At 41.5% G+C, this 18,084-nt stretch overlaps 1 long non-coding RNA gene across 1 annotated transcript in view; it reads right to left on the bottom strand.

Annotated features, from left to right (window-relative positions):
- Positions 1 to 216: 216 nt before the first annotated feature.
- The window catches only part of LOC112655798 (uncharacterized), a 145,375-nt gene continuing 127,507 nt past the window's right edge, over positions 217 to 18,084 (bottom strand). The window contains exons 11-15 of the long non-coding RNA XR_007404855.1: positions 11,036 to 11,130; positions 10,363 to 10,552; positions 8,477 to 8,499; positions 6,142 to 6,258; positions 217 to 5,486 (exon numbers count right to left, since the gene is read on the bottom strand). This is a non-coding gene — a long non-coding RNA (uncharacterized LOC112655798). The remainder of the gene's footprint in view (positions 5,487 to 6,141; positions 6,259 to 8,476; positions 8,500 to 10,362; positions 10,553 to 11,035; positions 11,131 to 18,084) is intronic.

An 18,084-nucleotide genomic window follows, 5' to 3' on the forward strand; every position in this document is an offset into this window, starting at 1 on the left:
GCCCCAAATGCTCTGCCCTTTTCAGAAGTGGGGTCCCCTCTCATCTACCAGGGTAAGCTGACACACAGCCCCAAGTGATAAATAGGCCATGATGCTGAATTTGACTTGCATCTTTGAGGTTCTGTTGGTGCTTCTTACCTCTGCAAGTCTCTTGATTATCTAGGGCCACACAAAGCTCACAAAATAGATGAGGGCAAACACTTCCAATACTTGACCTCGTTTTTCATCACTTTATTTAAGCAGAACTGATTAACAAGGAACAAAGTGGACAGTTCTCAATTTTACCTCTTCCTCTTTTAATGGCCCTGCTTCTGGTAGAAGAGTAATAAACAGTGACAATCTAAAAGCCAAGTGTCGCAGGGGGACAGCCTGGATAATCCACATCAGAATTCTGAAGAGTCATCTATGCCTCTGTGTCCACCCGGGAGATGAGGGATCTGTCTCGTGGCAGCCTGGAGGGACCAGTCTGTGGTCTGAACGGTGCTTTGCATTATCAATTTATGCCGATAGAGAGGACAAAATAAAAAACAATTACACTGTCTTAAGTGGGTGTCTTTGAATTGACTTTCTGTCCCCTGCCTCCCGATGGCCTCATGTCACTGCTGTCAGGAGACTGACAGCTCTCCACTGCTGATCATTCCATGCTGATGTCTCAGATCATGAGTCAAACCTCAGCACCCTTTCTTTTGCTTCTGTATCAGAATTTATTCTACTTCATCCAGTCATAGTGATGCATCATTTAAAACAGTAACAAAAAGAACAACCTGAGCATATTAGTTAGTTGGCAATTTAAAAATTGGGTTCTTTGCAGAACATTCAGTGACATGGGAAAATGTTCATCATATAATATTAAGTGAAAAAACCAGGATACAAAATTATGTATGCAATATGACCTGATTTGATTATATGTATATGTATGTGTATGTAATTCCAAATATTAGTCTTGATCATTTCTGGACAATGCAGTTAAGGGTAATTTTAATTTTCTTCTTTATGCTTTCAAAAATTTACTAAATTGTACATTTATTATTTTTATAAGCAGAAAGAAAATAATCTTTTCAAATACTACTACATGGATGCAAAATATTCCTCTGTTTAAATCTGCATTTTATTGTTTATTTATACTACATTTTACCACACTAACTCCACACCCTGTCATCTGGATTCCCTAAGTCCCACCCACAGAGAAACTCTGTTTCTAGCATCCAGAATGCAAAAGAAGTGAGCGAGCTGCCTTCTGAGTGACTCCTCAGTCCATGATGTGTCAGGAAGCAGAACAAGCCAGAGGAACTGGCTTCTGGTCCCCATCCTGCTCTTCATAGTAATGCAAGGACCTTGGAAATCCCTCTGAGCATCCTGGCCAACTTCCCATATGTGAATTAAAAGATTGGGCTGGATGACCCAAGGGCCCATCTCACTTGAAACTTCTACTTTTCATGAGCCGCTGGCTCTAACTGAAGCAAAAAGCTCCAATCACCATGAGTGTGAGGTTACTGCAAAGTTCCCTTCACAAGGCAAATAATTTTCATTCAACAGGAAATGGTGAAATCCAAGAGTCATAAATATCTATAAATATGTGCTGTTTTATCTCAGAACAAATCTCTCAGGCAAAACAGTCATTGCAGATGTAAATACAGCCCAGACCTCTCTGGTCTTGAAAATGGGGGGTGGGGGGTGGGTATGGGGCTCAAAGAAGAGATCGGTAAGGCGGTCTTTCAGAAACGTTAAACTATACACTGTCCCAAACATAGATAAGGAGTTTGCTGTGTACCCAGCATTTAAGTTTAACAGGCCCGAATTCACCCTGTTAAATCATTAAATGACTCAAGTATAAACACCTGGAATGATTACAATACTCTGAACCTGAACAATTAGTCATAGAAAATATAACCTTTAACTCAGATGAGATAACTGACATGTTAATTTCTTAAAATTATGTAATACGTAATTCACCATAAAATAAAATTCAAACCATACAGACGTACTCTACATAGAGAGTAAAAACATGTAAGTTCCCCTTCAAGTCTTCTGCCTACAGCTCTACTCACAGGTGACCTAAGTTTTGTTTTAAATGTGCCTATCTTCACAGTTCCTATCTATCTCTCCCAAAGCACTACAAGAATATCTACAAATATCAGATGTCTTTGTTCTGTCAGATTTAACCAAGAACTTGACAAATTTCTCGCTAAAATGGAATAGTTCCTTTCCAAAGAAAAATCCATTACTTAATCTCTTCTAGAATGGATTCCAACTATCTTTCTCTAGCTCTGCTAATCTTATCTTAAAAATAATAAGCAGATCAACATGGATCTTAAAGGGAGAATTGCTACCAGGACAGCAAGAACAGCACAGAAGCTTCTGTGTGTGTGCAGCTTTTCACCTCCCAGGTACAGTCACATGCGGACCTTTCCTACATCAGGCTCTCAGAGCTCAGCAGAAGCCCCTCAATTTAGTTACCATGTGAAAACACATCCAGTCTGCAGGAACTGCCAGCAAACAGGATCACAGCTCTTCTTCATCTTCTTTCCTCTCACTCTCAACTCTTCCTTCTCTGCAAAACTGTTCCCAGACAGAGCTACAGTTCAAGGAGAATCGGGTATTTTGGAGTTACGAGAAGTTCAGAGATGGCTCTTAGATTCGCGACCAGTCCTGAAGCTTTCATTATTTAAATGCTGATGTGGACAATCTATTACTGGAAAACCCAGTTTTCTAGAAAGTATAAAACTCCATTGAGTTTTGTAAGATGGTTAAGTGTGGAGCCAATAGAAAAGAAAATAATTTATGAAATGAAATACAATTAACCAGAGAGCTTGGGTCCAAAACATTGAGCTTAGGGAGGAAAAATGATGTTTTTTTTTTTTCTTAAAATAGAGGAAATATATTTACTAATAAACATCATTTATTAGTATTTATTATGCTAAGCGTCTTACATGAGTTAAACAATTTAATTTCACAACAAACCTATAGGAAAGTTCTATTATCTTCATTTTCAAGATGAGGAAAGTAAAGAACAGAGAGCTAGTAAATTTCATCTCACAGGATCTGGGTTCTCCCTCCTTAGTAGCAAAATGGCTGCAACAGTGTCAGCCCTCACATCTCCTCCCCATACCATCCAGAGAAGAAGATCTTTTCTGGAATTCACACTCCCATTGTCCTGTTTGGGTCACATGCTCTTCCCATGTCGACAGGGACACTAGGATATGCCAATTTGACTAAGCCCCCTGATTATATACCTGGAGGGAGGGTCAATGTCACCTAAACTTCACAGCTGAGAATGGAGATAGTAGGAGAAAAAAGATAATGGATCCTGGAGAGGTGACCTTCTCTGAAATGTCTACCATAGTATTCATCAACCAGAAAAGGAAGAACAGAGAGTTTTTCTAAGGGTCAATTATAATTATGTTCCAGCTTGAAACTATTAAGTCTTATTGGCATTATTTGTTCTGAAACAATATGTCCTCCATGTAGTTACTTTTTTAAGCAAAGTCAAATTTTTATTCTATCCTGTTTCCCAGTATTGATTTTTCCCGGGGACAACAGCAGGTTTGTAGTACATGTTGGGCACTCTCTGGAACATATGTGACGATTATTTGTGAGGAAATTTGATAGTGCAGAACTAGGACTATCATATGCTTTTTTGATTAGAGGAAAATAATGATTTCAAATAAGAATATTCTTTCTACCTACTCATCTTTTATGCATGTGTTATTTCACCCCTGAGTTATGGATTTAGTGCTTTGCTTACACACAAGCAAAGCACACAGATGAAATCAAGAACTGTATGAGTCCTATGAAGTACTCAGAACTATTTCTCTGCTTTTATTCCAAACAGATAATTAGCTATCCAATTTAAAAGATGTTCTCGAATGAAGATGCCACAGCGTTCCTTGGGAACACATTTTAAAGTTTAATGATCTTTACTATCAGCAGGATGCCTGTATTGAAACTAACATTGAATTCAATTTAATCCAATGAATATTTGTTAAATATGGAGTACCTAAATAGGGAGTACCTATGTGATCTTCCTGAAGCTCATACCCAGGTCTCAATAGAAAACATCCTCCCCATTAGCCTTCATAAACTAGAAGACCACAGTTGTACACAAGTCGTATGCAAGCTAATCAACATGCATGTATTTGAGTAGCTGTGCTACAAAAGCTTGGTGGCATGCAAACAAGCATAAACATTATCTTCAACCTCACCTCCCCAGGATACATGTTTGCATTTCATTTTCCTGGTCCTCATCGTTTCCATGGCTTTCCTCTGAACCTCCTGCTAGTTTTCCACAGCTATGATAAATTGATGTCTCACAACTGAACTCCACAAATAGAAACAACCAAATGGATCCTAGAAAAAATAGTGGCTTATTTGGGGAAACATATTCCCAACCACAACCCTTTTACATTGAGTTGTGCTTAAGTGGAAAAGAAAAATAAGTATAAAACTAAAAGAGTAAACATAACAGATCTCGACTAATAATCCAGGGAGAAACACTTCATATCATTGTTACTAGGAATGACTAATCTGATAAAGCCCTTAGCTAACACCAGCTGTCCATAATCAAAATAGACTAGCAACCATTCCCAGGCCTACGATGGTGCACAGAGGCTGCTGAGAAGGACTGATTCTATCAAAACCTAAGCAGCTCCAAAGTTCATTCAGTTCTGCTCCTGAACAAGCTTCAACACCATTTTAGACCTCTCCAAGGGGGTGTAAAGCTCCAGAGCAGGCATATTAAAGAGTGGTTGAAGTCATCTCATTTAATGCAAGAATCCCTCTACAACCGCGGTTATCTGTGGATGCAGCTCTGGGGGAGCTGGGCAGGGCTGCTCCAAAGACCTTTGTCAAGTTCCAGATATTGAAAAGCCATTTCTTACAGTAAGTCACACCCCTCCTCTCTGCCTTTCCCACTACAAGGGGTCTAAGCCTCCTTCCGATGATAGGACTTTAAAGAGAGGAAGACAGCTACCATGGCCCCTCACTCACACCTCCCACTGTCTTCCTAGAGCATCTGACAGCCCGCATATCATTTGTGTCTCTCTCCCTGTCACTTTGGTTCAGCAAGTTATGTGATACAAAATCTAGACTTTTTGCAAAAACTTACCTGCTTCCAAAAAAAAAACTTACCTGCTTCCTTTTCTACCATATTTTTGTTGTTGTTGTAAAAGGTGTTTATGTTTATTTTGTACTCGCTCAGAACTGAATAAGTGAACCAGTACACATCATACTAAGCCTTTATCCGGAGGATGTCCTTTTCATCATAAGTCAATATTTATGCTGCTTTGTGCCTGTTTAAACTCCGCTCTGCTACTTTCCTCTGGCGTGGAGTCTCTCTGTATTTGGTCTTCTCCATTCACTCACTCTTGCCCTGTGGATTAAGGTCAGGTAGCAAATGCCTCCCTTCTACATCATCTAATTGATCATGCTGCTGTGACATTTCAATCTCTGCCTCATCGGGAGAAGAAGCCCCATGTTAGATGGTAATGCTGTGGAAGGAAACACAGAAATAGAAAAGGCCTATTAACCTTCAGAAAACGATAGCACATTTTGTGCTTCTCTTAACACCTGATTATTTTCTAAGCAGTAAAACCTTCAATTTATTAAGCCCTAGGTGGGTAAGTGATGTTTTATCAAACAGAGAACATGAAATACCACTTCTATGTGATTTTGTGGCAATCTCACAAACTGGGAGAGATTGGAGTAATGACCAATCTGTGAGAGCCACAGATCTGAGACCTGAACACTGAGGTACTCTGTTTACACATTTCTTTTTTTTTTTTTTTAAGATTTTATTTATTCATGAGAGACACATACAGAGAGAGAGAAAGAGAGAGAGAGAGAGAGGCAGAGGCACAGGCAGAGGGCAAAGCAAGCTCCATGCAGGGAGCCTGACGTGGGACTCGATCCCAGGTCTCCAGGATCATGCCCTGGGCCGAAGGCAGCGCTAAACCGCTGAGCCACCCGGGCTGCCCCTCTGTCTACACATTTCTACATTGATATTTACACAGATATTGCTAACGTGTAACTCCAAAAGGCAGAATTCAGACCTTGTCTGAAAGAGCTGGGACTATAACCCAAAGTACCCGATACAGACCCAGCTTCTACTGTGTCGAGCAGCTTTACCTATCTTAACTCACTCACCCTTCAAAACATCCTCTCAACACCTGGAAGATGGGCTCCATTTTACAGATGAGTTCACTGAGGCTTGGACACTTGTGACTTGTTGAAGCTCACATGTGAAGCTCACATAGAGTTTAACTAGAAAACACATCAATCACTGAAATCAGTAGAGCACAAGCATCTCTCATAATTTCTCCTCTCTGAGATATTATACTACAAAATTAACCTCTGCTCATACCCTAATTTTGGTAAGTAATACAGACAAAAGAAGCAATCAGAGGGGACTAAGGAATCCAAGAAGGCTACCAGCATATGTTATGGAGGATGTGCCACCAAGAAAGACACTACCTGGCAGCCAACCCTGATCTTGGCCTCAGCACCTTGAGAGGGAGAGAGAAGCCATCCTATGCTGCTAATCGTGTAGGAACATCTCGAGGCTGTTCTCGCATCTGCTGGTGGCCACCTCTCCTGCTGCTGTTTGCTGCAGAAGCCTGACTCCAAAGGCCTATCTCCACCAAGAACATAGGATCTTTCAAAATATGGAAGCCCCAAGATAGGACCCAATTTTCTGCTGTCTCTGGCTTGAGGTATGAAAACCCATTTTTTAAAAAATGTTCCGGGGAGAGGAGGAGACAATATTTTTCTTTCTCATTTTCTGGGAGAATGGAGAAGTTTCCCTCTGAACATTTTGTAGAAAAAAAAAAAGGAAAAGAAAAATCCTGGGGGTGGGGATGTAATGTTCCTTCTGAAATTTTCCAGGTATTTCTGAACCTTCACACCACTTACTCTAGTATTAAAGCACGTGAACAGCAGGAACCTTTTTTAGGTAACTAGGCACAGAACAACCTCTGCTTTGTCGTCTTCTTTATAATTGCAGGCTAGTGACATGTGTTCCTTCATCTGTAAAATGGTGATAATATTAGCCTACTCCAGGGAGATTTTGTAAGGATAATAGAGAAAAGCCTGTATACCCATTTTTAGCAACCACCTCCATAGACAAAGGTTTCTAAGGGATTTGGGAGGAGTGAGAGGGAGCACAGAGGGAGTGGGATGATAGGAGGAAATTCGGAGAAAGAAGCCCAGCCCACCTCTCCCAAGGGATAGCATCCCAGTTTATCTTCCCCCAGTACAATCTCTTTTCTATGATCTAGATCTTCTTCTGACCCAGCAGGTTCTCCATGAGACCTCTTCCGGGTCCCAGGGAGCTAGTATTCCCACCATAAGGGCCCTTGCTTAAGATTTTGTTATAGAGAGTCTCACATTTTTATACATGCCTTGCTGCTTTCCAGACTACATGAAATATGCTAATACCATGGCTAACAATGGCTTCATTAAGAAAATTATAGTAATGTAGAATCGATTGACTTTTGGCCTAAGAGACCAATTACATCACTGTCCACTTCCCACTTTAGTTTTACGATGGTTGACAAGTGCACAGAGCCGCATAGCAGTAAAGGTAAAGCTGGTCTACAAGGCTGACCATCCTCAGATGCTTACATACCCAGCCAGCCGAGAAGTAATAAAGTATTACTCGCCATCGGAGAGTGAAGGAAAACAAAACAAACAAACCTCAAATGAACACCACCATGGCAGAATCATGAAAAAATAAAGCCACTGCTTGATTGGATTTAAAAGAAATTACGCAAAGAAGAAAGAACGTTTCTTTCAGTTCACCCAAATTAATAACATTTAACTCTACTGAAAGCATTCAGTTTGCAGAGAATATGATTATAGGTCAAGCCACCAACAAAAAGTTGGGATTCAGAATGTGATAACTTAGAATTGGCCTTTTGTATCACAATGTCAGTGTTTTCAAATTACTAGAATGTTTTAATAGAAATCACTCTTTAAGAAGTTAGGCTTCTTAATTGTATTTGTAGATGATTCTTAATTGTATTTGTAGATGAATATGATTGCCCCATTTTTTAGTAAAATAAAATTTTAGTATCTACATTGAATTTGGTCAAGATGTTTATCCAAAAATATAGCTAAATAACAACTAACTCTTTCTAGAAACAAAGCCAAGACAAAAGACATATTCATCAAGTATAAAATCTGATCATTTTTTATTTTAGTTTCACGGATCTCAAAAATGACCTAGACTGGATGATTACATGTTCATTCCCCTCTTCTTGTCCAACTACCTGCTTTGCATCATAAGCAAGACTCTTCTATACTTGTGATCCTTTTTCTGAATATGTCAAAATACCAATGGTCCTGCAGTAATTTCAATCTCCCTCTCTATGCATTTCCATCTACCTTTTCAACAAGTATCAAATTAATGATCTGTTCATCTCTGAGTCACTACTGAGGCACCCCATAAATCAAGAGATGTGCTTTTGATTCAATACATTACCTTCATTCCTTCTCTGCTAGACCCTAAAAAAGAAATCATTCGGATTAGGGAAAATTATTGCCAGAAGAGAATCATCAAAAAAGTGTCTCAAAGGGTCACCTGGGTGACTCAGTCAGTTAAACATCTGACTCTTGATTTCAACTCAGGTCATGATCTCAGGATGGTGAGATCTAGCTCCATCCCATGTTGGACTCTGCGCTCAACACGGAGTCTGAGTTTCTCTCTCCTTCTCCTTCTGCCTCCCTCCACCACATATTCTCTCTCACTAAAATAAATAGGGGTAGCTGGGTGGCTCAGTCAGTTATGTATCTGCCTTCAGCTCAGGTTATGATCCCGGAGTCTCAGGATTGAGCCCCAGGATTAGGCTCCCCTCTCAGTGGGCAGTCTGCTTCTCCCTCTTCCTCTGCCCCTTCCCCCTGCCTTGTGCTCTCTCTCACTTTTTCAAATAAATAAAATCTTTGTAAAAAGTTAAAATAAATAAATGTTTTTAAGTGTTTCATGGCCTTCAAAATATAAATCAGATCTGTAAAACTTTGATTATGAAGTATTACTTAAGCATTATCATTGCAAGATAGTATTTAAAAGTAGCATAAGTCTATATATATGCATGATATGCATTTTGTATGTATGCACAATAACTTAAATGAAAGACATAAATATAAACTGTTGCAGTGGATATTTATGTGCATGTGTGTTAATACTTTTGACAGCTCAATATTCACTTCTCCTTCCTATAGAACACAAATTTTCTTTTGGTGAATTACTTCTTTCCCATTATATTGTCTTGGTGGAACAGTAAATCCAGTAGGGCATCCTACTAAGAATGTCAAATTAACTAGCCTTTCCCACACTTCCTTGTAAAAGCCAGAAGCCTGGGGAATCAGCTGTCATTTTCCAGGATTTGCATGTTTATGTGAGAGATACTGGGCTGGAAGAAGCTGTTGGAATTCCACACTTCCCACCAGTGGTGCATGATTGTTCATGATTGTTCCTGGTCTGAAAACACTGCCAGCCCCCAGAGCAGCCTTCAGTAATGACTATTCTCGGCTTTCCAAGTGATTCCCTGGTAAATTTCCAGGAGATTCCCTGCTTAAATTGCCCAAAGTCATTTTCTGTTGCCTGCAACCCAAGGACCCTGATCATGACAGTTACTTATGAAACAAACACTGTGTAAGAATACACATTAAATATATTATTTACATTCTGGGTGATTAGTATACATGTGTAGATGCATTTTGTTGATCAGTGACTAGAAAGGATAAAGGAAGTTGAATTTTGAGGCAGGAAGGTTGCCATGAGCTCTCTCCAGGAAAATAAGAGCTGAGAAAACATCTTTTTCAGACTGTGTGTGTGTGTGTGTGTGTGTGTTTCAGATACTATACATATATATAACTAGTGGTATGTTCTGAAATTTTATTAATACCTTCAATAGAATATCAATTAAAATTGGCAGCAGGGATGTTCGGTGAGAACTCCAACAGCAAAAAAAGTGAGCTCCTTTCTGCGTGGAAAAATTTTATATCTTATGCTGCCATTAAAAGAACATCTCATCCAACTATTCAATATATGTGAGATTATGCTCAAATAGCTATGGATATTTTATTGTTCACTCTTTGCGATCTTTTTTAATAGCTACTAACTATCCTGACATGCCCATATCACCCCACCAGGAGAGGATTTCTTCGCCTTGTTGATACAGAGAATTAACTTAATGTTGCAGAACTTAAGGCCTTCTCTTTTATAAACTTATCATATCCTTTCTCTCCCTGTGCAATAAGTCTGATTTAATTATCTCCTAGAAATCAGTAAAGGTACTATTTTTGTCTTGGCTTGCCCTTAATCCTTATTTGATTAAAGTACCACATGCTTAATTGGGCTGCGTTTACCTCAACCTCTTCATTCCAAATATGGAAGGCAGCAGTGGGACTGTTGGGGTGTTTTCACAGGCCCCTTAGGCTCCACAGACAGCTCTGGGATCACCAGCAGATGGGAGTCATGCACAAAACGCGGGTTCCTCTTCTAGGCGGCGCCGCCCCGCACTGCTACGCCCCCTGAACCTCTTCTCTTCCTGGGTTCCTGCCAGCAAGGGAAGAGGAGGTATTTGTAAGAATGAGGAGGGTGTGTGACACCTATTACTCCCCGTTCAACAGGGTGGAATCTTTTCAATCTTGCAGGTCTTTTAAAAAGACTTCAAGTGCTATTAGGTGGAAGCCCTGCAGTATTGACAAGAAAGGGCCCACTAAAAAGCTCAGCATCTGAAAAGGAAAGAGAAAAACACAGGCCCCTGTCAACACATATTTGTTAAGAAAGGATGGGTATTACTGTGATGCTTCTACCAATGAGTGAACTTTGAAGATGCCAGGAGAGAGAAGGAGTGGGGCGGGGAAATAAATAGAGGGTGGGGGCAGGAAGAGGGAGCATGTCTCTTGGCTCCAGGTGGAAGCAGTATTGCATCAAAGTCATTTTCCCACCAGTAGGCATAACCAGGGTCTCTACGACACAGGGCCCAGCTGTAACAGAACAAGGTCGGTAGAGGAAGTGGCTGGGTTTCGACATTACCTCCTGTACTGGTTTTCTGTCCGGCCGCCATAACAAAGCACCACAAACTGGGTAGCTTTCAACAGCAGAAATTTCTTCTCTCACAGTTCTGGAGGCTGGAAGTTTGAAATCAAGGGGTTGGCAGGGTTGGTTCCTTCTGGAGGCTCTGAGGGAGAATCCGTTCCCTGCCTTTCTCCTAGCCTGTGCCGCTTGCCAACCATCCTTGGCATCCCTTGACTTGCAGCTGATTCACTCCAATCTGTGCCTCTGTCATCACATGGCATTCTCTCTGAGTGTCTCTGTGCACAAATTTGCCTCTTCTTATAAGGACACCAGTGAATTAGGACCCACTGTAATCCAGGACGACCTCAACTTAATTTGATTATATAAGCAAAAGCCTTATTTCCAAATAAAGTCACATTTGAGGCACTGGGAGCTATGACTTCAACATATCTTTTTGGGAAACACAATCCAACCCACAATACCCTCTGTAAACAAAGTAGCTGTGTGCTGTTTCCAAGCTATTCAGCACTCACCTTTGTATGTTCAACCCTTTCTAGAACTCACAGTGGTCCACAGTTGGTAGCAACACTCATGGTGTACCCTTGCATGGGTGTATTGCCATAATTTAATTGAACTGTTATAGAGTAGAGGGCTGTGCTACAAATAAGAGGTAAGGAACATAATTCATCTGGATCCAAACAAAGGCTGTTTGTTCACTATAACCCACAAGAATTTTGCCTTGTGGGTATATCAGAGAAGGAGCTCAGGGCAATCAATGGGTCTACCAAAATGGACACCACTGAAACTGGAGACCAGTGTGGGTGGGAGAGAGGAAGAATGTTATACATGCTGAGAGGCATAACTACACTGTCATAGAAACCACACTATAAGCGTCACTTACCTGTTACGTTGCTCAGAGACTCTGTCTCTTCCAGTGTGCCATCAAATCTATTAATGCCTAGAATGCAAACGTGTTAAGAACCTCTGTTTTCAATTTTAAGTGTAGATCAAATGTTCCAACTCCTGCATCTATACCACTGAATAATGTCTTCATAATTTACCAATTGCTGAACTCAGTACATTGTCTAAAGATGAAAATCTCAGACCTATAAAGGAAATGATTTGTGGTAACTGAGTACTTTTTAAAATTTATCCAGTGATTCATTCTATGGATATAGGAGAGTGGAACCCACTAAGGGCTTGAATCAAATCACCCAACTTCACCAGAAAAAAAATGATCAAAAAAATGATCTCAAGAATATGAATCTCAACCATACATCTATGGTTTCTGAAGGCACCAAGGAGGATTTGCCCAGGCTACAATCCCCAGAAATATTGGAGAGCCAGAAGTCCCATCAACAACGATTTGTTCTGAAGATGACAGAAGAGCAGCCTGACACAATGGAAATACCAAATGCCACACAAAACTGAAGATTTTATAGAGAACTCTTTATCAGGTATGTTTCCAACCAAGAGAGCTAGAAGTAAACCCAGGAAAGGTACCTGCTATAAAGACACAAAATGAAAAGCATAGATGCCTAATAATGTCACCTCCTTTGTAGTTGTCCTGGGGGCCAACTACAAAGTTGTGTCTTCTCCCCATGGAGCTTCTGGGTAGCCTGTCCCTCGGTGACATTTTACATAACATAGATAATGGAGGGGACCCATGAGGCAGGAGATCTGCACAAATATTCTCTCAGAGAGAAAAATCAGATTCAGTGAAGGGAAATGGGGAAAAGAACAGAAATCTAGGGGAAAGAAAAAAAAGTGTTCTGCTTTTGCTCCAATGGTCAGCTTCTTCATCCCTCAGCCACCCTCTTCTTCTCTACCCCACTGACTGCTGAGGCCTCTATGTTTATCCTGAAAGCCAAGTGAACGTTAGGTGAAAAAATGACAGCCCACGAACCAGTGGCCTTCCCACCACCCTCCACAGTCCAGGGAAAAACTGTGAAGATGACACTTCTCTGTGTCCTGCTGAGACACTGGGTGAAATGCAGAGACTGAACCAACTAAAAGCCAATCTGAGAGCCTCATAAGTTTACAGACGGGAGAAGGACTCTGGAAATGTGAACAGTACCGAAGCTGTCTCTCCTGACCACTCCTTTACTTCTCTGTCCTTCAGAAACCTGTTCCTACTCTGCTTCTCAAAATATTCTAGCCAGAACTTTCAGGCCACTGGGCTGGGGCTATACCCAAAACAACACGTTGCCTTTCACAGGACACCCTAGTACTGCTGAGTCAGTTGTATTTTTAGTTTGGAGGTGCAGCAGAACCACCTTGGGACTGAGACTGGTGGCCACGTTCCTCTTATTTCCTGAACACACAGCTGGACCTCACAGCCAGTTCCCTTGGTGTTAGGTATAGCCACAACATTGAACTCTAACAAGGGGACTATAAGGGACGTGCACCACACATTGATCTGGCGCATGGAATTTACGTGCACAGTAATCTGTGCTCTTTCCCTGCCCACTGGCCTGATGCAACAAACACAACCACTTTGGAAGCCACCTGGAGAAGATGGCAGAGCCACATGGCAGAGCCACAGGATGGACAGTGGTTAGGTCTCTGAATCACCACTAGGAAGCTCCAACCAAAGAACACCCTTTAGAGTATTCTATAAGCAAGAAATGAATGATTATGTTTGAGCCATTATACATTCTTGACTCCAATTTGTTTCTTACAGCAATGAATCTACCTTAATTAATATGCACCTTCCTACTGAGGTGCCCGTAGTGGAGGCTGTGTGCTTCCCGACACTGGTTTTCACTAGAGCATTTCATTGAGTAATTATGCTTCTGAAAACACTGCAGATGATATAAGACAGCCTTCCCTATTAATGATAAAACTTGCTAAATAACAGGCCCCTGTGTTCCTGTGCAGAGGAAACGGGGCGAGCTGTAGAGTCAGACTGGGTTTGATCTCTTTTCCACAATATTCTGCCCAGGTGATTAATATCAGCTCACTTTCTCTTTCTGATCCTAAACCCTTCTCTGTAATTGGGACAACTAATTATCCCAATTAATTATTAGGATACATTTGCAAAGAGTAAAATTGAAGGAGTAGAATCAAGGCACTTAATACAGTGCCTGGTACACAGAAGCTGTTATTGTCATTAATATTTATATTTACTAATATTTACTTGATTATACCCTTTAAGTATGGGAACAGCATACTGATTCTTCCTTTTAGCTTTAGCATTAAACATGAGTTCCCAGAAGACATGGATTATTTCTAATTTATTTTTGGATGCCTTCATCTAGAAGAGTGATAGTTACTTCATGAAGGGAAGCTATCCTTAGTATTAACATTATTATTCACTAAGTGTCATCTCCAAAGCAAGACTTGTATCTATAAATCTTTCTCTGGAATCTAGAAGGGTGAACTACATGTAATTGGCCCTCAGCAATAGTAGTTAGTAACCTAATTTCTCCAAAAAAAATTAATTAAATTTTAAAATAAATTCTCTCTTTAGGTAGTTGATGTGATTCTGGTCATGGGGATTGGTGGGAGGCAATGGTCACTATACAATAGGTGGGTCTGTGAGGGAATCTGGATTCCAAATCAGTAACAGCCTGAAGTTCCCAACCCCCCTGTACAACATATGTAGCATTGCTCCCCACAACTACCAGCACATTCTTTCAAAGTGGAGCATTCTCCAGTTCCCACTATGTCATTAAAGGTAAACAATATAGCTTAACCAGCCTACCTCAAAAAGTTGTCATGAAATTCATCCAATGCAAAAACAATTTACAGAATGCAAGTTTTTCTGGGAAATTGACTGGTGTCAGTCTATCACCAATGTGCCTTACATAACAACTGTCAAATAGTTATTTTTCCCCCTAATTTCCAGAATCGTAAATAGAAATAGTGCCTGTATTTTTTATGCTGTAATTAAAAAATACTACACTATAAAACTTTTTCAAAATTTTATTGAAAAGTGAAAACAGTACCAAAAAAGTTGATGTGAAGCGATATACACATATGGAAGGATGCTGTACTGTTACGGTTATTCTCACAAAAGTTACCTCCAGTCTTCTTTGTCATCAGTACCCTTGCATTCATCCTTTCCCTTCATCTGGTGGGAGATCCTGTGTCCCTTTCTTGCCCTATGTAAGGCATGGCCATGTTTTACCTTAAGACATTATTACTAAGACAAATACTTCTCTATTTTATATATTACATAAAGGCAAATATTTTTATTATTAAATTGTCTGTTTCTTGGAAACACACCCAGAAATGACTTATTTCTTTGACAATAAGGTAATAAAGCACTCCACCTTGTCCGAGACAAGGCCGTATCACACACAAGTAAGGCTAGCTGGTGATAAGTCACATTTCACTTTGTCAAGATTGTTCGAACAATGAGTAGACTCATAAACTGCCTTGGAAATGAAAAACAGGAATTGGGAGGAGAAGGCAGGGCAAGAGCTTAAATGAGAAAAATAGGTTGAAATTAAACTTTGACGTAGCTAGAGGAAATGTAGTTCAACTGCACTGTATATAAATAATTGCCCTGGTTACATAGGTAAAGAAGTTTGAAAGAAGGTGCAGGTTGCATTAGAAGTGTCACCAGTGGGTACTGTCAGGCTTGAGAACAAATGGCCCTCAAAGGGTCAGTTACCTTGGGGCTTTCGCCCTCAGGTAAGGCAAGTCCTCCTGCTTTGGTATTCCATGTTTCAGCACACACAATGAATTCAGCTCTTGAGGATTTAAGTTCATGGGTGGTTGAGGGAGAAACAAGAAAGTCAACGTATCCACTTTCACTGAGCCATGCGGCTTTCAGGACACCCCTGCGTGTCTCCTCTGGCTAGCCCAGAAACACAGCCTGAAAGCAGTTCTCTGGGTTGCCCCTGGCCTCAGAGCCAGTTGTAGGATTCAGATCACATGACTTACGGTCCATTCCTCTCCACCACAGAACACACCTGTCTCTAAGAGTCAGTGCATCAAGTTGGGGGAAATGGGGGCCTTCTGCCTTCCTGGTGTGCCAACCTTGGCCTGTCTGTCCCTTGTTCTCACCTGCCTCCCACACGTACTTAGCCTTACTCACCCCCACCCCATCTGGATGGCAGTCTTTCTCCTTCATCATATCAATGAGGTCAAACAAGGGTCTGAAGCTTCCTGTTGACAGCATGTGAAATGCTTTATTTCTGATCAAATATTTCAATATTTGATCCCAAGGACCACGTGATACTTTAATTCAAGTTGTCAACTCTCCTCATAAGAAACAATGTTATTTTTCCCCAGGGCAGAATATATTTTGCCTGCTTATTGATGCAGAAGCTACTCATTTGATGGTATCATCTGCAAATCCTTAGGTTTCAACTTCCATCCGAGAGACAGATACTCATATTATTAAATTGACTTCAGAAGCACAAATTTCTGGCCAAAGGAAGTCTGGAATAGCAGATATTTGTAACTAAAAGAACACCTGGTACCTGAGGCACAAGAACATTGTTGAAAAAACAATAGACTACAATTCTGAGGACTGGGTTCTCAACCCTCTTCAGCCTTGAAAGCCCTGGCTCTCCTTCTCCCATCCCTTCGGCTCCCCCTGGGGACCTCCAGAAGGCCACCAGCATCTGCAAGCTAGGCATCAAGCCCTCACCAGGCATCAGATCAGCCAGCATCATCATCTCAAATTCCCAGCCTCCAGGACCATGAGAGATAAACATTTATTGTTTAAGCCAGGTAATCTATGAGATTTTTTTTTAGTCCCCTAAGACACCTAAAGTTACGACCAGGTTCAAACCCTGTGCTAAAAGTAGAGGCCAAGTGAAATTACAAAAAAGTCCGAAGACATTGCCCCCAGGGCAGCCTACTAATGCCAAGAGTCCCAGATCTTGGGTGTTCCTACTCTGAGGGCAGAATTAGAAATTAATTTGTGTCAGTGCCAGCTCTACTCCCAAAAACGTAGCAAATGACCCAAATGGTCTGATTCAGAGAACGGGCAGTCCAAAGGCCACCTTGCACAATAGTATATCCCTGGCCAGCAAGCTGGGCGCTTGCTGAGCTGCCATTCACAAGTCCATTCTTCTGGAATAAGGACTGCTCTCTTCCTGAGGCCCTCTTTCAAACTGCAAATTCCACTGAATTGGGAGGCAGAAGCTCATTGCTCCAAGCTGGTCTACCAGATGCAGCTGGCAAGAGAGAGCCCCAGAGGCCTGGAGAAAGGCTGGGGGTGGGGGGCGAGGAGAGGGAGCTGATGCAAGGTAACTGGAAGGAGGGAAGGAGGCAGGTGAAGGCCACCACCTACAGCTCCCTGTGCTGGCACCAATGCCACAGCAGAGAATGCTGCTCCTGGCTTGAGCTGGGGTACACAAGCCCCTGTTTAGAGTTTATAGCCTCCCAAACCAGGCGGCACTACTTGCATGGGAAGGTAATCAGAAGCAGGGAGCACATCATGGTGGGGACATGGCTACAGCAGATGGTGGCCATGTGAGCTGTGGTGGCAGCTTGTTCAGAGTAGATTCTGTTCTGCTTTCACGGCATCTGTTTCCAAGGGAGGCTGAGCCTCCCGATCTGCTGACACTGCTGCTCCCGCATCCGAGTCGGTCACCGGCTCAGCAGCCAGACCTCTCAGCCTTCAGGCAGCCCACACTGAGCTCAGGCAGAAAATGGAATTTCCCCTTCCTGCCTCATTAAGGGAACCATACAAGTTCACTTCTCCAACAGGAGCAATTTGGGCAGGATTTAATCTTGAGCGGTGATGAGCAAAGGCATCAAATTCCATGAGCCTTCCTGCATCTAAGAAATGCACTGGAGTAAGAAAGAAATCGCTGCACACACCCTTACTCCCATGGGGCGTTTGCAACTCCATCTGCTGCTTCACGTGCTAAGTGCTACGGGTGGCAGTAATTTCTAAGAAATCATTAAAAAAAATTTCTTTATGGGCCATACTTTGCATTTTTACCTCCATTGAGCATATCACTGAGCACCAGGCAGAGAATCATGGGTCACAAAATCTCATTGTCTTTAGATGTATCTGTATTCAGGGGGCAAGCCATTCTGGGGGTTTCATCTGGAATATCCAGATAACGAGGGTGCCACATTGATGAGATGTTTCTTAT

This window comes from Canis lupus, chromosome 22 (genome assembly GCF_003254725.2).
Source record: "Canis lupus dingo isolate Sandy chromosome 22, ASM325472v2, whole genome shotgun sequence".
Lineage (NCBI taxonomy): Eukaryota > Metazoa > Chordata > Mammalia > Carnivora > Canidae > Canis > Canis lupus.